The sequence below is a fragment of the Eschrichtius robustus genome, chromosome 5, assembly GCF_028021215.1.
Source record: "Eschrichtius robustus isolate mEscRob2 chromosome 5, mEscRob2.pri, whole genome shotgun sequence".
Classification (NCBI taxonomy): Eukaryota; Metazoa; Chordata; class Mammalia; order Artiodactyla; family Eschrichtiidae; genus Eschrichtius; species Eschrichtius robustus.
In genome coordinates, this window is record NC_090828.1 from 89,058,069 (window position 1) to 89,081,371 (window position 23,303).

At 34.6% G+C, this 23,303-nt stretch overlaps 1 protein-coding gene and 1 non-coding gene across 2 annotated transcripts in view; one reads left to right on the plus strand and one right to left on the minus strand.

Annotated features, from left to right (window-relative positions):
- The window catches only part of LRP1B (LDL receptor related protein 1B), a 1,676,205-nt gene that overhangs the window by 535,816 nt on the left and 1,117,086 nt on the right, over positions 1–23,303 (plus strand). The window lies entirely within an intron of this gene.
- TRNAV-CAC (transfer RNA valine (anticodon CAC)) lies at positions 10,642–10,714 on the minus strand. Its single transcript has one exon. It is a non-coding gene; the product is annotated as a tRNA-Val (tRNA).

Consider the following 23,303-nt stretch of genomic DNA (forward strand, 5'->3'; position numbering starts at 1 on the left):
CACAGGCTTCAGTCGCGCAGGCTCAGTAATTGTGGCTCACGGGCCTAGTTGCTCCGCGGCATGTGGGATCTTCCCAGACTACGGCTCGAGCCCGTGTGCCCTGAATTGGCAGGCAGCTTCTCAACCCCTGCGCCACCAGGGAAGCCCTAACTGAATCACTTTTGAAAATAATTTTATAATACAGCTGTTATGTCGAAGTCACTGATAATAAGACATATGGAAAATCAATGTAAATACCTTTTATTATATTTAGTGTTCTTTTCTCAAAGATCCAAAAGCACTTTTACATTTATAACTAAAATATATATATATATATAAATGTAGGTATTATAGACAGTGAAAAGAATAACCAAAATAATGAAGATGGTAGTGTATTAAATGTAATTTAGAGATAGAAATATCAGTGTTGATTTCAAAGCATAGATTGTACCACAAAGTAAGAATCAGCAAATTTTGAAAAACTATTTTAAATCTACTATAAGCATTTTTGTTTTAAATCTATAAGCATAATGAATTCTAGGAACCTATACAAAGGCAGCAGTTATGAGGTCTTTGTTGTTACCTCTGACTTTACCAGGTTATAAACCTGTCCTTTCATTTAAATAGCTCTTTGGATATCTGTAAAAATTTTGGCTATGGGAACAAAGTAAGATGAGTAAGCTTTTTTCACTGGAAAGAATGGCCTAGAATATTGGGGGAGGGGTGGTGATGACTAGTCTGCATCTTATAAAGTTAGATATTCGTGCAGGCAGCTTAAATATTCCCACTTCTCCCAGTCGCTGTGGCGCCAGCCCTGAGCCTGCTGTGGAAAACAATTATTATTCTTGCCAGTTCACTGCTCTCTCTGTCTGTGTACCAACCGTGGAAGATATCTGCCCCAAACAAAAATCTCTGGCTGTTGACTGGTGAGAAGACAGTTATAAACAGCTGCTTTTCAGATAGGTACAGTATAGTCATGTGCATCAGCCAGTGCCAACGCATCTGCATAGTGTAGTACCACAGAGACGGTGGTTATCTGCCAGGAGGGAGGGGTTAGGGAAAGGAGTCATTAGAGAGGGAAACAAATGACTAGGGCAGCAAAATTAAAACATCCCTCTTCTCCTTTTGACCTTTTAGCACCCTCTGTTTCCTCCTTCCAATTTCCAATTTTCATGTTTTTCCCTTCATAAAAATAGAATAGTCTAGAATGTGATAGATAACATCATTTTTCTCTACAGGCTTTTTTTTTTTTTTTGCACTGTAACAGATTTAATTATCAAGCAGCATAATTCCTTCTCTTTCTTAATATCTTTAACACCAAGTCATGCATTTGAGAAATTGGTGGAACACTTCCAACTTCACAGATATTCTATGCTACCAAGAGTCCCAAGACTTACACAAAATAGCTTGAATACTAAGAAGTAGGGAGTGTTTCAAACATGAAACGAAACAAGAAAAAAAGAGAGGAGAGTCAGTAAGGGATGATAATATCATCACCAATAAGTATATAAGCATAAATGCCATTTTGATCTGTTGAGAAAGGATACATACACAAAGGTTAGTATGTATATATCTAAAAGTTGTAGATAAAAAGTGACCCAAAATGGAGAATGAATGTGTATGTGTGCGTATATATTTTGTGAAAAGCCATTTTTATATTATTATTCTTATAATTTTTCATTAAACAAAAAAATATATCTGTACCTAAAAAGCTTATCATCTGTAAATTTCCTAAGGTATGTTTGTGGTTTAAACTGAAATCTATAGTAGATGTGAACACAGGAAGACATTCAAGAAAACATTCTCAAAAATAAAGTAGAATTTCAGTGCAGGTTCATTGACTTATAATTTTGCTTTGTGGATGTCTAATTTTTCCACTCTCATTTGTCTTTCTTTGTTCAGTAAAATTTTTTGAAATTCAACTATGTTCCCAACCCATCCTAAGGTTAAGTACTATGTGAACATGCATACATGTGAAAGTAATTATAATAATAAGAGCTAATATTTAATCAGTGGTTCATGTTCATTAATTCATTTACCTTTTGTTATAACCATATGCGATAGGTACTATTATTATCCCCATTTGTAGGTGAAAAAAAGTGAATCCTGGAGTCACACTAAGGTTATATCACTTGATAGTAGTCATTCCTTCATTCAAAAATATTTACTGACCATTAGCTATATGTCAGACCTTATTTAGATACGTTAAATATAGTAATAAACAAAACAAAATCCCTGACTTTGCAAATTCTATATTGTGGCGGTATGATGTCTGTCCTCAACAACCAAGACAGAAACTTAAAGCTAAAAGTGAAAATGAAAGGATGGAAAATATTCCAAGCAAACAGTAACCAAAAGAAAGCAAGAGTAGCCATACTTATATCGATCCAAAAACTGTCAAAAGAGACAGAGGGCATTATCTGATGATAAAAGGGTAAATTTGCCAAGGAGATATAACAATTTTATATCCACCCACATCAGAGTACGCAAATATATGCAGTCAATTTTGGCAGAACTGAAGGGAGAAATAGCAATAACACGATAATAGGAGATATCGATACTCTACTTCCAATAATGGGTAGAACATCTAGGCAGAAAATCAGCAAGGAAACAGAAGACTTGAACAACACTACAGACAAAATGAACCTAAAAGAAATATATAGGACATTCCAACCAACAGCAGCAGAATACACATTATTCTCAGGTACATACAGAACATTCTTCAGGATAGAACATATACATGTTATTTCCCACAACAAGGCTTAACAAATTTAAGAAGATTGAAGTCATACCAAGTATATTTTCTGACCACAATGGAATGAAACTAGAAATTAATGGCAGGAGAAAAACTGGACAATTCATATAGATGTTGAAATTAAACAATACACTCTTAAACAGCAAATGGGTCAAAGAAGAAATCCAAAGGAAAATCAGAAAATATCTTAAACAAAAACAAAACATACTAAAATGAATGGGATACAACAAAAGCTGTATGAAGAAAGAATTTTATAGTGATAAATTCCTACATCAAAAAAAAAAAAAAAACCTCAAATAATCTTAACTTTTACCTCAAGGAACTAGAAGAACAAATTAAGCCCAAAGTAGCAGAAGGAAGGAAATAGAGCAGAAATAAACAAGATAATAGAAAAACAATAGGAAAAAAACCAACAAAACTAAGAGTTGTTTTTGTAAGATCAACAAAATTGGTAAATCTTTAGCTAGATTAAGAAAAAAGACTCAAATAAATAAAACAGGAAACATCATAACTGATGCCACAGAAGTTAAAAGGATCATAAGAGACGACTATAAACAATTACATGCCAGCAAATTGCATAACCTAGAAGAAATGGATAAATTCCTGGAAACTTAAATCTACCAAGACTGAATCATGAAGAAATAGCAAATCTGAACAGACCTTTAACTAATAAATTACATGCTACAACATGGATGAACCTTGAGGACATTATGCTGAATGAAATAAACCAGTCACAGACAGACACGTATTGCGTGATTCCACTTACATGAAGTATCTCTAAAGCAGTCAAACTCATAGAATCAGAAAGTATAAATGTGACTGGGGGTAAGACGAGGGGGTGGAAATAGAGAGGTGCTGTTCAATGGGTATAGAGTTTTTGTCATGCAAGGTGAAAAAGGTTTAGAGATCTGCTGTACAACATTGTGCTTACACTTAACAGTGCTGTACTGGCCACTTCAAAATTAGTTAATAGGGTTGATGCCCTGTTATGTGTTTTTCACCATAATAAAAATAAAGCAACCTCCACATCTTTCCTATATTGGTAAATATGCCTGGGTAAGATTCTTTTAATATGCAAATTAAATTAAATTCTAACATTATATATTCATGTCCCCCTTACACTTAATAAGACTTCAAAGTAAAGATACGAAAAAATATATTAACCAAACTTCAGTTGAGAATGAAAAAAACAAGGTGAATTTACTTCTTACCATAAAATTAGTATTACTCTTTATAAAGGAAATTAGAACATTAGATCGAATTTTGGTAATTATTACATCGTGACTTTCCAACTTGTTCCCCAGTAGAACTATTTTACATTCACCCTCTGCAGAGAATCGCATTTCAGAAAACAAATTTAAGTAGTGTTCCTCTCCTTGAAGAACAGGGCTTGGGAAAGGTCAAGTTTATATGTTAAAGCCCTTTCCTTCTTTACCTGCTCCAAAGACTCCACAAAGTATTGTTTAAAAACGTTTATTGTGGGGCTTTCCTGGTGGCGCAGTGGTTGAGAATCTGCCTGCCAATGCAGGGGACACGGGTTCGAGCCCTGGTCTGGGAAGATCCCACATGCCGCGGAGCAACTAGGCCCGTGAGCCACAACTACTGAGCCTGCGCGTCTGGAGCCTGTGCTCCGCAACAAGAGAGGCCGCGATGGTGAGAGGCCCGCGCACCGCGATGAAGAGTGGCCCCCGCTCGCCGCAACTAGAGAAAAGCCCTCGCACAGAAACGAAGACCCAACACAGCCATAAATAAATAAATAAAATTTAAAAACGGCTACTGTAAACATAATAATGTCATGTAAACATAATAATGATATAAATAATAGTTGTAAAATATTGAGAATTTGTTATGGGCCAACTTTTGTGATAAGCAATCTATATATCTTGCCTAAATCAATCCTTATAATAATCTTATGAAGGAGAGATTATTATTTTTGTCATGTTATAGATGAAAAACAGAATCATTAAGTAAATGGAAAAGTTACTTACCTCATGAGGTGCAGAACCAAATTTGACCTCAGTCAGCCCCATGGAATCTAGCTTACTATTTTAACTACTGCTCTATTGCCGGGCAGAAAGCTTCAGTGATTAATACAGCTCCACAACTGAATTTTCTGTACCGAATGATGTTTTCATTGCAAGTATTGATCAGATGGATTGAAAACTTTGCCAAATTTTCACTTTTTTGGTTCCTATAGACATTTTACTTAAAAGTAGTGGTAAGTCATTATCTTCGCTACAGTATTAGAGAGGTCATATTCAGAAGAAGTGTCTGGAGACTAACTTAAATTGCATTTTCTATGTATTTTTAAGTTTGTTTTTTTTTTTTAACAGCTTCTGCTTCTGTTATATTTGTTAAAATCAGCCTCTGAATTTAGTGTTCTGATTTTTAAGATCTGAATTGCTTTAGTGCCCTGAGAATTTTTTTTAGTACATCTCCTTTTTCTTTGCAATCACCTATGCTGCTGTCTTAGCTCAGGCTTCTATAACAAATTATTATAGACTGGGTGGCTTAAACAACAAATATTTCTTTTGCACAGCTCTGGAGCCTGGAAATCAGAGATAAGGTTGCCAGTATGGTTGCATTCTGGTGAGAGCCCTTTTCCTGGTTTGTGGATGGCTGTCTTCTTGCTATGTCCTTACGTGGCAGAGAACAGAGAGAGAAAGCAAGCTCTCTTGTCTCTTGTGAGATCACAAATCCCATCCTAAGGGCTGTAGGCCCATGACATAATTAACCCCCAAAGGCTGTACCTCCTAATACCATCCCATGGGTGTTAGGGTTTCAACATAAGAATTTGGGGAGGGGGCATAAACATGGAGTCCATACAACTATTTTCTGAAGTAAGAAAAAAAAGTAATTGTGGGGAGAGAATTCCTTACAAGTAATCTTTAAAATTAAAAGTAGAACTGAAATGCATACATGGCAAGCTTATTTGTCTGCAGTTGTTTGGAAGCTTATTCATGAATTGCCACTTTCTTAAGAGTTAAGAAGAAAGTGAAGGACTGAATTTCCCTGAGAAAATAAAGTAGTATGAGGAGAAATAAAGCTAATTTTTTTAAAATAAAGTAAAATTAAAAATAATCCATCATGCTCTGACAGGTAATCAATTGTTATTAATACCATCATTATAGATTTGTGAAAAATGTGTTTCATTTGGGGCTGTCTGGATATAAGAGTACAGTTGACCCTTGAACAATGCAGGGGTTAATCCACGTACAATTTATAGTCGACCCTCTGTATCCAGGGTTCCTCTGCATCCCTGAATTCAACCAACCACAGAATGTATAATATTGTAGTATTTACTATTGAAAAATATCCAAGTATAAGTGGACCTGTATAGTTCAAACCCATGTTGTTCAAGAATCAACTGTATATGTATTTAGGATGACCATTCACCCCTCCTAATGTAGCTTTGTTTTTTTAAGATTAGCTCTTCTCTTGAAGAAATATGAATGGCGGAGCAGTCTACTTTTGATGAGAACTAAGGTGCAATGTGGGAAAAATCAAATGAGTGGTGTGTGTTAGGAATTAAGTCTAGTGTGGGAGCTACACAACCAAGGAAGGATCTTAAGAAAGAACATTATAAGAAAATATACTTCAGTTATATCAGACTTGTCACAATAAATTCCGTTAAGGCCCAAATATGTGCATACTCATTGATTCAAGGGCTGTGTAGATCATTTAAGATTTTTTGGTTGCAAACCATGGAACCAGTTCTGGTTATAAACAATAATACTATTATTTGGAGAAATATCAGATGAATATTCAGGAAAGTTGTATATTAACGATTGTAACCGAAACAGTATAGAAACCAGAATAGTTCTGGGAATGTGGACTGTGAAAAATGGTTCCCTATCTCTTTTCCTTCTTTAATTCCTGCTCAAGAATTCAAGCCCCTGCAAGACGGGAATAAAGACACAGACCTACTAGAGAATGGACTTGAGGATATGGGGAGGGGGAGGGGTGAGATGTGACAGGGTGAGAGAGTGTCATGGTCATATATACACTACCAAATGTAAAATAGATAGCTAGTGGGAAGCAGCCGCATAGCACAGGGAGGGGAGATCAGCTCGGTGCTTTGTGACCACCTAGAGGGGTGGGATGGGGAGGGTGGGAGGGAGGGAGATGCAAGAGGGAAGAGATATGGGAACATATGTATATGTATAACTGATTCACTTTGTTATAAAGCAGAAACTAACACACCATTGTAAAGCAATTATACTTCAATAAAGATGTTTAAAAAAAAAGAATTAAAGCCCCTGGAGAGAGAGAGTTTTATTTGCTTGGTTTGGATAACATGCCTGCACCACCCTAGCAAGGGCTGTTGGAAGGAGGAAAGTATCTGATTTACAATTTCACTAAGAAGGTACACAATGAGAAAGAAGCTCCCAAATTTGGATTTTATAAAGAGTGGAGAGGGGATACTGGAGAGACCAAAATTAAATGTCCACTTCACAGTGTCTTTCACAACTGAAGTGAAATCTTCAGATAATAGCCTGTGAGCACACCACCGTCTACCTCATCTTTTAAGATCTCAATGAGAAAAACAGCATGGGGAGGAGGTTTTAGTTTTGATCTTGTGTTTTTTTATTGCTCTGTAAAAATTAGCACAAACTTATAGTTTAGAACATTACAAATTTATTACCTTACAGTTCTGTAGGTCAAGAATCTAATACAGTCCCCTGCGGATGGTGTAGGTGGGGCTACCTTCCTTTTGGAGGCTCTAGGGCAGAATCCATTTTCTTATCTTTATCAGCATCTAGAGAGACCTCCCGCATTGCTTGGCTCATGGCCTTGTTCTTTCATCTTCAAAGTCATCAAGATCTCATCTCTCTGACCATTTTTCCATAGTCCTATATCCCTCTGACCACAGCCAGGTAAGGTTCTCCACTTTGAAGGATTCATGATTAGATTCATAATCCAGCACAATCTTCCCATTGCAAGGTCCTTAATCTTCAGCCTCTAGAAGCCCAGTTCCCTACGCACTGTGGCACGGAGTCACCTTAGGTCCTTAATCTTAATCACATCTTCAAAGTCCCCTTTGTCTTATAAGGTAATTTATTCATTCACAGGGTCCTGGGATTAGGAAATGTACATCTTTAGAGAGCTGTTATGCCATCTACCACAGAGCCTATTTTATGCTCGGAAAGGCATAACTTTGGGGGATTCAGGATTTATAATCTCTATCTGCATGGATTTTTTTCTCTTCGATTACTCCCTTTATTACTACTGTTTTATTTTTTCTCTAATTTTTTAGGAAAATTCTGGGAGGTTAGAATGAATAAAATTCTTTTGGAAATATGTTGTCCATGACAAAAGTGTACTTTTAATAAATTACACGAGAGTACAAGAAATAACTGTTCTTGGCTACTCTTCTGGCTGTGGTGAGCACAGTACATACACAAGGTCTTAATAAAACGTAGTGCTTGATTATGACAGTGGCATAGTTGAGAGAAAGTACTCAACTCCCCTCTATTGGTTAATGGGAGTTAAAGAGCAGCATGACTATGTGCTTTTGCTTCGGAAAGTTACCTTTGCATTTATCAGGAATAATCCTTTATGTAAAATAAATCATTGCATAAGACTGTTTGGAACCAAAGAGAGACTGCAGGTGGGAAAAGAGCTGATTTGTATGAAATCTCTTTCCTGCTGTGGAACCCCAACGTGGAAATCTGATTAATTTAAGAAAATGACATCAGCAGGGCTTTAAGCTATAAAAGTTCTTTCAGATGAAGAGGTCAGTCGGCCCTGGAATTAAAAGTCATAATCTGGGGCTGGGTAAGAACTGCAGGCATTTAACTCCGTTAGCCAAAGCTGATAGTTTTACAGTTTCCAAATAGTTGCCTGTTGTGGTAAAGTTGCCTGGTGTTTGCTGATTAGCAGTAGGTTATTGCGGATTGTTAATTTTGCACAACAGAAAGGAAATGTTGAAATACAGTCATGGTCCTTTTCAAATTTCACGACAGCCTGGTGTGAGGTGCAGTAGTTTTCAGAAAACCCAGTGAAGATCTTGTTCTATTTATATTCTGGTTCAAAACCAAATTCTCTGCATGAAAAAAGAAATTAAAAAATTCTTATCACAGCAGTCTTGTTTATGCTTTTAACGAATCAGTACATTGTAGCACTCTTTTGCTCAGCTTAGATTTTTTTCTCTTGACATATTTAGAGTAATTTTTTGATCAGCCATGCTTTATATGCCATTGTTTTTCTTGTCTCTGATAATAATCAATTTTTGACACTGGAAGTCAGAGGAAGTCAGATGAAAGCCAACTGAATTTGTTGGATCAACTGCATTAGCAGTGCAGAATACACAGACACACACGTGCACACATATATATCCTCATGCACAGGCAACAGCTGTAAATGTTCAAAAGCAGCTGACGTTTCATATTGCATCTATTCAAGCAAGTCTGACACCTGCAAATGTATCAACATAAATCCTGTTTTCACACTAATTTTCATATATTATTACTCAATTCCATACCTGTTTCAAGGGGGTGAAATGGGTAAGCAGTTACTTTAAGTTTCTTTTAAGAACCTTGAAATTTTCTGGTTTTCTCCTTAAGAGGTGTCACCCCATCCTTTCCAAGTTTATATGAAATATAAAGAACAGACATTGGAGATATTTACACCCGACATTGATCTGTTCCCAAAGTTGAAACAGTTGTTACATTTACTTCATTGAATTTTTAGTTTAACTTTAAGTTTTCTGTGACATCATTTTTTCTTGATTTTATCGTAGGCTAGGGATACCCTTAGTCCATATTGCCAAAGCCTAATTTGAACTATGAGGACTAAGTATTATTCTCTTGGTGTCTGTAGTATATTTTTTCTTCTGTTTCCTTATCTGAGACTCAGTGATTTATAAGAACATTAAAATAAGCCTATCTTCTTAGAAATTGAAGCTGAAATTATAGATTTGTAAAATTCAAAACAAGTAAAAATTTCAGCAAATTGTTAATACTTAAATATTCTTTAAGAGGGAAAACCTGCATAGCTAAGAGGGTTTAAAATGTAAAATGAAAGGACATTTTTTGTGCTTGTATAACGATATCCTAATTGAAATACATTATCACTGAAATATGCCTTAAAATAATGGAAAGCTGTCATAAGAGATGTAATTCTGTGAAATATTGTAAAATCATGATTTAATTTGAGAAATAAGCCAAAATGCTTATCATTAGGGTCTTTTATTTATTTTCAAATTCAGGGACAATATTCCATTTTGGCTACATATAATCTTATAAGCAAAATCACATCATAGGACGTAAGTTTTAAAACAAAAATTCAATCAAAATGCCATTGCCTGAAGATATCCATGATGAATGTGTTATATTATTGAATATTCTTCCAGATGTAGAAATAGATAGCTACGATTTCATACACACAGACATGCTTGCATGTTGGCATGCACACACACACACACACACACACAGAGTGGTGTATAAAGAAAAGTATATTTTTACATAAATTGCATTAAACTATATGTTATGTAACCTAATGTTTTACTCAATTTATTAATGATAATTTATGTTAATATAGACCTGCATCATCTTTTCAAATAGCTATATTGTATCCCTTTGTATGAGAAAATCATTGTTTATTCAATGTATTCTCTACTGCTGATTATTTAGGTTGTTGTATTTTTTTTCTCATATAATTGTCACAATTAAAATTATTTTATTTTATTTGTTTTTTTTTAAATAAGTGATTATGTTTTTTGGGTTTTAAATAATATTTATTTATTTTGGCTGCACCGGGTCTTAGTTGCGGCACGTGGGATCTTCGCTACGGCATGTTTAGTTGCGGCATATTTACTTGCAGCATGCAGGATCTTTTAGTTGCGGCATGCGGACTCTTAGTTGCGGCACACGGACTCTTAGTTGCGGAATGCATGTGGGATCTAGTTCCCCGACCAGGGATCGAACCCGGGCCCCCTGCGTTGTGAGCACAGAGTCTTACCCACTGGACCACTGGGGAGGTCCCTAAAATTCTTTTAAATTCATTTTATCCTTTCATCCAGTGGTTTCTGGATGAAACCATATGCATCACTTTCCTGACCACCCAATTTAGTAATTGCATTTCCCTTTCACATAATTATTTTTTTTATCACATCACCCTCATTATTTTATGGCCTTTATTACTGTTTGGAATTACTTTGTTCATTTATTTGTTGCCATGGTTGTATTGACTTGTAGAATGTTTCACAAGAGTAGAGAAATTGTCTCTCTTTTGCACTACTATATCCACAGATATTGTATATACATCTGTGTATCTTGTACATACTAGATGTGCTATAATATTTCTTGAATGAATGAATAATTTGCAGGTGTATGCTATGGGCCAGAGTTTATACTCTATAGAAGGAGAGGGGAAGGGAACCTTACACTTACTGAACGTCTTTTGTGTGCTATAGCTTTATAGAAGTTGTCTCATGTAAATCTTACACTAATCCTCTGATAATGATATTATTTTCCCAATTTTTCTTATGAACAAATGGATGACTGAAAAATGTTACATAAATTATTCATGGTAACACAGCTCTGATAACTAACGGAGCCAAGATTCGAACCCAAGTATGCTTGTATGAAAAGCCTGTATTCTTTCCACTGTGCACACAGCCACCTACTTAACTAGTTAACATATTTTGTTGGAGATAAGTTAACATAACTTATTATATTTCAGGGCTAGTGCATATTTTTCCCACTTAATTTAATACTCTGAATCACTTGAATGATAGGTATATACTATAGCATGTTTGCATTGAGGAAACTAAGTCTTTGAGAGATTAGTAACTCATTCAAGACCAGGAAGCTAGTAAATGGAAGTCTGAGTTGGATCCGTCTGACCTTAAAACTCTGTATTGTACTGTATCCCATGCAGAGAAATTTGTTGTAATAGTGCTTGCTGCAATCTAGCCTTATCTGTCTTGCTATATATACTTAAGAGAAAGTCAATATCTTTGATCAAATACCTTGTTTAATACAAACATAAATCTCATGGACATACATAGAATTTAACTGGTAAGGGCCCTGGGGAAGAATAAATATATTTTTATATGTTATTTATATATAAAATGACAAAGTAAAAGAGAAAGAAAGGGAGCAGATGATATGATGATATAGTAAATGACATTTAACATGGAATAAACCATTTTTCAATAAACTATTTGAAATGAATAGAATCGAATGACTAAATTTATTTTGAGCATTCATTTATTAATAAGAACTTTACTTCTGATATATATGAAAAAAACATAGTTTTTTTGCACCATGTTTTTTACTTTATTGATTAGTTTCATAGAAGATTCTCTAGTTGTGATAATGAATATGGACCTAGCTTTCTTGACTCACTGCTACTTTTCAGATATTTTTAATGGTCAACAACACCACCTATGGCAAAAAAAAGTCTCCGTTTAATCAAGGTTCTGCCCAAAATAAAGATGAGAAGTAATTGTTTCCATTTTTCACAGGTTTTGTGTTACTCTAATCACTTGCATTTCATTCTTCCTAGAACCACTCAAATATGCTGACCTGAAAGAAGACTCCTATGAGTCCCATCCTAATAAGCCTGTTGGGTCAGTATTAATAAAACCATAGGAACTGATAATTTATTCATTTCTGTTTCAAGTTATGCTCTTATGCATTCCCCACTATTTCAGTTTGATGATAACCTAGAATATATTCAACTTTATGAATTTTTTTCACTAAAATATCTGTATTAACTTATTACGCCTGTACTCCTAAACCTGTGTTTTCAGAAAAATAAAATTCAGCTCTATAACACAAAACATCACTCCAAAGCTAAAAGGCATGTATTAGATTCTTCGAACTTGTTATTAAACTTTCTTTCCTCCTTCATGTTCTGCTCTCCTTCCTGTCTGCTTTCTTTTTAGGATTATTATTCTAAGAATTATCTGTACTTTTTGTAAAAGAACTTGAAGTAAACATGGCTTTTGAAAAGCAAGAAAAATGAAACTGAGTTCACTTCAGGTAACTGCTACCATCCTCATCACATCAGTGAAACATATACATGATTGTTGAAATTTCTAAGCAGATTCTTTATTCTGAAAACTAGCATCAGGCCTACAATGTTGTGTGCTATTGATTGGGACTTTGAACAATTAATCACCTGTTTGTTTGCGATGAAGTGAGAGTGGGTAATTGTACTGACAAGTAATTTACAATACTTTTATCTTAATTTTTTATGACAATGATTTAGACACATCTGGAACCTTTCTAAATTTCTTTCTATACAACAGTATCCACACTGTATAGATTACCTGAAGGATTTGGAGACCCAGGAAGAAGGATGCAAAAAAGCAGGAATGTCTTCTCATTCCACAGAAGGATTATGAAACGGACTATATTCCCAGATGATGGGAGTGATCTTTAGAATGGAATCAGAAGTAGGGCAGCATTAGCCTAGGGGAGTCTATGTATACAGAAATGAATGGGATGAAACAAAGCCACACTCAAAAATAATCTTTGAGAACTGAATTAGCCACAAAAGCTCTTTACTTGAGCGCTCCAAATTTAAAGTAGATTGTTATGTCATATAGTGGAATTAGGGGTTTTAAAAGAATCTGAAATCAGTATCAGTAATAGATTAGCAGCTCCTGAAAATTTTTAAGGTCAAATATAACTAAGCCACTATCTCATTGAAGTACATATCAGTTAATCCCAGCGTTTCATGAATCACGCGCTGAACAATTGTTTTAAACCCTAGCTAAAACCCCAAACTCCATTTGTATGTTAATAAAATTTCTGAGAACGGGGGAAGCTTATTTTAGACCTCATGTAAAATTCAGCCACATATAGATGAAATGACCAGATTTTCACATTCCTAAAATAATTAAGATCACATGCCCTTACTTAAGAGGGTCTTTCATAAAATGCAAAGGGTTGAATTAAACAGGGAGGGAATGAATTGCAGTGTTTATATTTAGTTTTGCAATTTTTAGATGTCCCTTTTAAAGAAATGCAAAATAGTGACTGTCAATTTATTCTAAAATATTTTAAGCAACTAAATCTTCTAAAACATATAAGAAATAAACTTTGTCAACATCACCTTAGCTTCATGGATAACTCTGTTACTGAACTAGACAGAAGCTTATTTTTTTAGGTTTTAAGACAGGGTCTTGATTGTCGGCCTCAATACACTTTACTTTGCACTCAATTCTATAAGGCCCAAAATGAATTAGTTCATACCATTGTAGTCCAAAATCTCAGGAAATGGAGGCACTTATCTTTTTCTCAGTGTCTTCATTCCAGGAGGCAAATAGTGATTTGCCCCTGTCCTCTTCATCTCATAGCCAGAAGTTAGATGACTAGTGGGAAGTTAAGTGGGAAAGAAATGCTTGGATATAAGTGAAATAGAAAGGAGTTCTCATTCCAATCTAATAAAAAGTCAATATTTTCAGTACCTTGATATGAATGAAGGTATCATTCTAAAGATTTAGATTTTCTGTAGTGAAACAGATTATTTTGAAATGTCTCAGTAGATCCTCCAAATTTAAGCTAATGATCTATTTAGAAAGGTCTGAACAGTGTTTCTTAATCATGATGACATTAACACCTTCACAGTGCTTTGGAACTTGCAAATGTTTTGATTGTATGTATAGTAACATAAACACACGATATTTCAGGAAATACTAAAATATACAGATAGATACACCTTTAGTTCACCTTAGTTTTCAGTTTCATTGTAAAATGTTTCTGTAGGGTTGCCTTGGAATATTTACATCAAACAGTTAATTCTTTACATAAAGTACTATTAAAATAATCCATTGGATGTCCATTTGGAAGCCTTGGACACTAATACTTCTTGGTTGACTGATCTACTCTGTATTATATTTAATTCTCTGCACCCTGAGAAACATTCTGGGCCAAGGAACATCGCTGTATATAAAGTTCACATTCACTATATAGATTTGATTTGGTTATCCTAACACAGGCATGAAGGACCATTCTAATATTAATGAAAATTTGACTAGTCTGAAAATTAGAGGGAAAAACAGCTCCTGGTTCAAAACAGAACCAAAAAATTACAGTCTATGCTAAAATATATGGGTGCAAACTTACCTGGTTGAAAGTGAGAAAAAAAATTATATTCTGATTCAATCTGACATAGAGCTAGGCTCAGGTTCAAAGAACAATGTAACAGAAGGGTGAAATATTCCATATTGATCATTTATTTTCCACAGCTGCTCATCATTTAGTGGCAAGACAATTGATTTCCTATGGCGTATTTAAAAGTTAAAGTACAAAAGGAAGGGTGCATTGTGCATCCAAATACATAATACATACATACATATGTGTGTGTGTGTGTGTGTATATATATATATATATATATATATATATATATATATATACATGCACACCTATATATATACCTGTATGTATGTATATAGGTGTGTGTGTGTGTGTGTATATATATATATATATAGTGATATAGTTTACATGTTTAAACATTTGAAAGATTGCATAGGCCAGAAAAACCTATTAAAGGTTGATAGCTCACTATAGGGTCTAGAGTAGCAGAGAGTGGTCAATTAGACAAAAATATAACTGGAAGTCCTCCAGGAAAACAGAGAGAACTTGAAAAAAATAAGTCTACGGTTCTTATAATATATGATAGTACCAGGAAATTTTCCCCCACTGTCTGAAAATATGACAAAGAAATGCATTATGAGTTATAAAAATATATATATCCAAAGCCAAGGGTGTTGCCAAGTTGATACTTAACTGAACAAATAGATATTTGAGAAATCCATGGTTATCTTTCTTGTCAGAAAATAGAAGAAAATAATGATGACAATGTGAGAACGATTCCCAGTCTCTCTGAAATGTGGAGTATGAGCTGATAATGCATGCATTGGTAGCAGAAGCAAATGCAGTGTAACACTGGCAGGTATGCTGGCTACAGACATTGACCGTCTGCCCCACACAGACCTCCAAAATATCATTGTGTCTTGTGATGGGTAGACATGATGCTTTCAGGATCCTGACAAACACTGTAAAGCAAGGCAGTTAATGATCAACAAAAAATATAACAATATAAAGTGTGGATGTTTTAGTACTACCTACCCTAATATTCTGTATAGAAGATTTGTTCTATAACCACGTTTGTAAGAGACTAATAATACTATCGGTGACCAGCTTTCTTGATAGTGATATCAAGATTTGAGATAGTTTTGTCTTCCAAGTGTGTTACACAATAGCTAATTATATAATAATTGTAAGCAGATAATTGAAACTACTCTCAGAAGTATTATCTAAAAGCATCTCAGAGTGAAGTAAGTCAGAAAGAGAAAAACAAATATCGTATATTAACGCATGTATGGGGAACCTAGAAAAATGGTACAGATGAACCGGTTTGCAGGGCAGAAATAGAGGCACAGATGTAAAGAACAGACGTATGGACACCAAGGAGGGAAAGTGGCGGGGTGGGGTGGTGGTGGGATGAATTGGGAGATTGGGATTGACATGTAGACACTAATATGTATAAAATGGATAACTAATAAGAACCTGCTGTGTAAAAAATAAATAAAATTCAAAATTTCAAAAAAAAATAAAAACATCTCAGTAGAAATTGGTGATTATAAGTCGGTGCTTTAATGTTAACAAAAGGATGTTCTGTCACCTTTCATGGGCTTGCCAGATAGGTCACAAGATGCCGAAAAACACTATGCGTTTGTAAGTCTAATTGCTAATTTTTTTTAAAAGAAGGTGATTCTAGTGAAGCATTTTCTCCAAAAATGAAATAGGATGAGCAAAAGTACAGAGAGAAAAGGAAACAGAGTGTTGAAAAATGATGCAGGTCTGAGTGGAATGAAGCATTTATGTTGGAATAGTGACATGGAAGGTTTGATTGATAATTAAACATGGACCATATTATGGAAGGCATAGATGCTAGGCTATAGGAATTTGGCCTTGCAAGGGGGCCATTGCAACATTTATATGCAAAGAAAAGATTCAGTTAAATATTTTGATATGCCTAGTGAGAAGTTTCATTTAAATAATGGAGATATTAAAACTATTATATCCAAACAAAAAATTGTACTGAATTTTTTAAAAAACAGAGAGACCATTTTAAAGAATTTAGCTTTTTTTTTTTTTTTTTTTGCTTAGAGAAAGCAAAGTGTCTGGGGCTCTATGGTAATGCTGTAATGATCTACTACAGTATTTAGAGCCAACGTTTGGCTCAGGTGTTATGTGTATCTAGGGTAATGTCAGAAACCACTGACTATGGACAGATTTCTCCCAATTTCAGTAGTCATTACTTTAATTCCTTTGGCAGATCAGCAGAACAGAATTTGGGTTTCAAAATGTCTGAACTTGAATCTAAGCTCTGTCATTTACTAACTTTATAATCTTAAGCAAGTTACACAACTTGACTCTAGGGCTCAGTTTTCTTGCCGTTTAATTCATGAAAATAATGCTTAAGCCATAACTTGATGTGAGGATTAAAATAATAATGTAGATAAAATGCCTAGCAGTCTCTCACACATAGCCAATACTCAGTAAATGGTAGCTTTCTTATTACTGTATTATTACTACAACTGTGTAGCAGTTATTCTTGTTCTTGGTATACCATCTGTAGGCACTAGCCCGTTGTGGGTTCCGAACTCAGACAGGCCTGGGTTATATTCCTAGCTCTGAAGCCTACTAGTGGTATGATTTTAAATAAGCCACTTAACTGCTCTAAGCATCCATTTCTTTATCTGTGAAATGAGGACAATAATAAAGTCAATTTCACAGAATTTATCTGAGGATGAAATGAGAGAATGTCTTTAAAACACTTTGTACGGCTTTTACTAACATTGTTTTAGACAGTTCTTTCTGCTACAGCTGCTTACTTGCTTACAATAGATAAGTAGTTCTATAAGTTTTGGGGTTATAGTTGCTTAGTTCTTTTGGCCATACTTTGAATTTTCTTTTGCCGTATTCATGGTGATCTGCACTGTGTGACAGGTTTTACAAACACTTGACTATTCTATTATAGTTGATGGTAGGACATTTTAACTTTTGAATGAATGAATGAATATGATTCACTGGATTTACTTGTGTTCTCTTTATCCATATAAGAAAGCCATTCTTGAACCTCTACTTTTAATTCAGTGCTTATTCTCGGTGTGCCCTCTCTGTATCCATATCTTCATTTGTTTATTTATTTAAGATACATTTATTAAGTAGTTATCTATCACTAAGTTTCCACATAAGAAAAGGAGATACAATGCAGAGCAAATTATAGATGTTCCCATTCTTCGATGCGTATACAGTTTTTATTTGAAGTAAAAATACTGGTCTTTGTGTATACTTTCTCTAATGGACTTTAAGCCCTATGGCATTTAAAATACATATTTATTTTTACCACCAGCCTGCAGCACAATGTGTGGTACTTTGTAGACATAAATGTTTGAACTGTTCTTTTATTAATATCATGTGAGAATAAACCATGTTATTTCAGAAAGCTTACACATGGAAATTCAATTATTAGAGTCATTTTAATATATAGTAATACATACAAAATGTCATTTGACCTAGTACAACAGTTGCCTTTTATTCCTATTTTTCCCATTAAGTTAGTTTCTTTCAATGCAGTACTCCAAAATTAAATTAATTTTTTCCCCAAATTTCTAATTTGGTTTCATATTCTACTGGAGACAGTTATATTTTATAATTTATATTTTATAATTTGTGGTATCAGGGGAGAAATGCATACATAGGTAACTATATGCTATGCACAGTAATATATTGACACTAATTTTAACTGAGGAAATACCTAAAGAAGAAGGAAGAAAAATTCAACTTAATTGGATTTTTCTCTTTATTATACCTACTCTGGAAATTTATTTAAGTCATATCTATGTGACATTACTAAGAAATACAAAGTTCCATCTCCAAATTCTCTTCTTCTACACAAGTTAGTTTCTAGAGAGTAGAACTCACATCTTCTTTTATTTCTATGTCTGGTCTGCATATCTGCATTTTTTTCTAGGGATGTTTTCTACTATAAATATGCCCACTAAGATAATATTTGTGTTAATTGTATATGAATATCATATACTTAGTTTTTTTTCTATCCAGCATTTATCAAAATGCCAGCTGAGCAAAGAGTATTTATAAAAGAGCAAAGATACATCTATCAGGATCTCCAAACTTTGTTTTGAATAATGGTAATCCATTTTAGTTTAGTACTTCAGTGAAATGCCATTATATTATTATGATTAAAAGTTTTATAATTGATTTAGTCTATAGTCACTAAAAGTACTGTTTCATTAATCACAACAATTACTTCAAAATATTGCCCACTTCATCACTTGATAATCCCATTAACAATGAGAGATTTAATTTTAAGATTCAGTTCTAAAGAAAGTTTTGCTTAGGCCCTGGTGCTTTTTGTATTTTTTAGTAATGAGAATGAAATAATTGACAAGGCATCTTTTTTCACATGGCTGAAAGGAAGAGCTACACCAAGCTTGAGAATCAAATGTAGAAATTAGGTGAGGCCTCCAGTATTTGTTCTGTTCTTCACTGACTCTATATACTGAATTATATTTTCGTATGATTTCTCTATAGAGGAATATAAAAATGCGTGCAGGTGCAGAGAATCATTTGTGAATCTATACATTTGACCAAAATAATGATAAAAAATAATTGTCTTACGCTTTCCAGCCTCCAGAACATTTGTATCACTAATGAGTACCACAGAGGTTGTCTGGATTATTTTCCCTAATTAAAAGATGAGGAATCTGAGGTACACAACTGTAGATGACTTGCCCAAGGATATACTTTTACCTAGCAATTGCAACCTGGGATTCTTTCCTCTCCAATGTGTACTGTCACTATGGGAAAAATGAAAGAATATCAAACAATATCTAACAAGTAAATGAAAATATTTTATCAGTACAAAGAAATGTTTAAAATTTTAAAAATGCTTCAGAAATGATCTGGTTTATGTCTCTTACCCTCCACCCTCCCTTCAAGCTTAGGTATCAGTGTTCTGAAATACTTGTCCTTTAGTGCAATATCTGTTATTCTTGTCTCTCTGCTTTTGTTTCTCATGGTGTCTTAAAATTCTAGGTTTCCTTTCTTCCTCTGCCTAGATATTTTGTAGTTGTCTTTTAAGAATCTACTCAAAATCTTTTCCTCCATGGAGGCATTTGTCCTCAGCCCAGACTATGCAATTAATGACTTTCTTTTTGGAGTACTCATAGTATTTTAGAAATTTTTATGAGTACTTATTTAAATGCCTTGCAACTAATAGTTCATATGTCCATGTCTCTAGGAAGCCTGCAAGTTCCTTAACAGCAGAGATCATGTCTTGTCTTGAATTAATTCACTTTCTCATAGAGAGTCTTGGAGTCAGGTGACAAGTAGTAAAGGTGGGCATCTAGCATATAAACAGTTATCCTCAAATACCAGGAACAATTGATGTTATTTTTCAGTTTTCTGAGATTTAAAGCTCAAACTTTAAAACTTGAGACAACTGGAAAAGAAGGTATATTTGTACCTTTAGGACCAATTATCCAGGTCCCAGACTCCCTTTAACATGTGCTGACATTGATGCATCATTTAGTATTCGAATCAGAGGCAATGTAGTGACCGTAACTCTTACAGTTTAGACACCCTGAAGCCTGAGGGGATTCCACCCCGCATGGCTTGCGAAGGGAAACAGATGCCCTGGTAGATGTATAAGCAGGAGAAATTTCAAGATATCAAAGGTTGGTTTTTTAAACATATTTACCAATTGCTATGGTAAACAGACTGTCAGAATTTCTATCTTGAACCTCATTTGTAGAGTTTATTATGAAAGCAGTTTTCAATTACAGCTGCTTGGCAGTGGCAAAGAAAATTCATTCAAAAGAAAGGTTAACCCATTTTCATGATCTCTTAAGATGAAAAGTGTTTTATTTTACTTCAGAAGTCCTGAAAACACAATTATTTAAACAATAAAAAAGAATCCATGGATGCAGTTTTAAAGTAAAATTTAAATTCTACATGACGTGGTTTCTTGTCATTATGCAATTAAAAGTAAAGAACACTGATAGTTGAGATTTATATTTTAATAACTGTTCAATATTTAAAGTCAGTGATTCTAACTTAGAAATCATAGTATACCCATACTAATGCATATTAAATTTTTTTTAAAAACTAATAGTAATATAAAAGGTATCACAGATATAGATTAGGTACATTAAAGGAGGTAAAACTACTATTGCATATATATACAAAATGAACACAATACAATAATTCTGTATTTTTGAGAAAACAAGACTGGAATATTTGTCAGAAAAAATATGTGTATGTATATGAGAAACTTGTTATTTTTACTTTGTTTTAACTCTGTATTCAGTGGGCATTTTAATTGCTATCACATAACCTTTATTCTTCTGTAGCATTTTTCTGCACATGTTGTTGTCCAAACTAGAATATGGATTATACAGTTAAATTTGTTTTCATTTCTCAGTCCACCCAAGCCCAAGCTGAGCTCAGTGTATTTTCGTTACAGTTGTCAATTTCTTTTGATTGAGTGAATAAGTATACTCACATCAGGAAAGCCATGAAGTTGAGTGCCTTATGAGGGAATGTTTTTAAAAAGATGAGAACAAGGAATGAATGTTTATTTCATGTAGTAATTCACAGTCAGGAATTGTTTTGTATGGGAAGATTTCACTGGGTAAAACTGCTAATTGGGTCTGGGAATTGGTTTAGAGGAAATAAGCTTAGGCAGGATGAGCTCAAAGAAAGTGCTATATTTATCTGATAATGGTGAACAAGGTAGGGCTGACATACTCCCTTGTGGCGGTATAATCAATTCACATTTCAGTGTTGTTAGAGTTTTATAGACTCTTCTTTAACCCTGTTTCTAATCATCTCCTTCCAAAGATAAGCCTGTGTGTGCGCGTGTGTGCGTGTGTGCGTGCATGCGTGTGTGTGTGTGTGTGTGTGTGTGTGTGTGTATTTTGACGGGAAGGCATTTTGGTTTTGGAATTTCATATGGAAACTTGGTCCGTACATTTAAGTTTCTTACTGACCTTACAGCTTTTGCCCAATATAATCTTGCATAGTATGGACCTTTCTTTCAAACTGGGTGCTGTATAGAATCCTCGTTAAGTACTAGACTAGGAGCTTTTGAGTCATAACCAGATGGGCAGATTTTCTATTCTAGAAAGCCCAGGCTCATGGTGCTCCAAAAGACTGTAACCTAGATCTATTCAGAGGGACTGCAGATAGAATCGTGTGAAACTGAAAAATTGCTTGATGCTCATTTGTCTGTGGAGAATTTTTGGAGTCTCTCCGGAGCTGGCACTGTATTCCACAGCCCAATTTCTATGTGCTGCCTGCTCACTTATGACATGACAGGTTGGAAGGTCCTCATCTTCCTAGAAGTATAGACTGATCTAAGTCCTTATAAGAGGCAGAATTTGTTATCAGCCTTTTCATGTTGACACCATGACTCAGAAAACACTGCTGAGATTAAAGAGTCTCAAAATAAATCCCTATTTTGGGCCTTCTTATGTCTGTGTCCTGCTTTACGTGGCTTCCAGTAGATCCTATTTTCTTTGTACTGTTACTTAGAGTCACAGAAGTTACATGTGACCAGACTTATTGAGTCATCTGCTCTTCCCCCTCCCCACCCTTGACACATTGTTTTCATGAGTGATGTTCTTCATTATAAGAGAGCACAGTGCAGACAATGGGAACAGACTGGCAGGATTTGCAAGTCAAGCAAGATGACTTGTGTTATACCACCTGCATTTGCTCACTCATCACCTGGGTTCCAACAGCCTATTAAAATAATAGTTTGCCCTTCAGGATTCCTCCTTATTAGAAAGCAGCTCTACTCTTTAAGGTACACATAATTTCTTCATCTAAAATTACATGTGAAATACCTATGGTAAATGGTCTGTAAAATAATAGTGAAAACTTTCTGTGTAATAACCTAAGTAATAGAGACTATTTAAAACATATTTAACACAACATTGTAAAACAAGTATACTTCAATAAAATAAATTTTTAAAAATAATAAAACATATTTAACAAACTGGACTGTCATTAGTAACCCATTCTTCAGAGTTTCCCTGAGACACAGCTTAACCTGTCATTCAGAGGTCATAATAACTTCCAATTGGCTTTTAGGTATCCACACACCATGGTCAACTGAGGAACTAACTGCAGGGTCAGTCCCTTCCTGATATTTTGGATTAAGATGCATTTAATCTCAGGCATAAACCTGGGAGTATATTTTCTAATTTAATTATATGTAAACACAATAGGGTACATAGTAGAAGTAAAACCCAGAGAGACCTAAGGGACTATCAGAAGTACGCAACCTCCAGAATAGAGAATTCATAAAGACTTCTTTGTTCTGGAACTTGATCCTGTCAATTCTGTGTTCTAAAATCTAAGTCATCTGGTTTTATTACCTCCATTGCCTTGTTTCAACCTAGGCTACCTTTATCTCCTTCTTGGATGAGAGCAACATCCCCTCAACATTTCTCCTTGTATCTAGTTTTTCTTTCTTTCAATCTTGTTTTTTATTTTGGCTTTCTTTTTTTCCA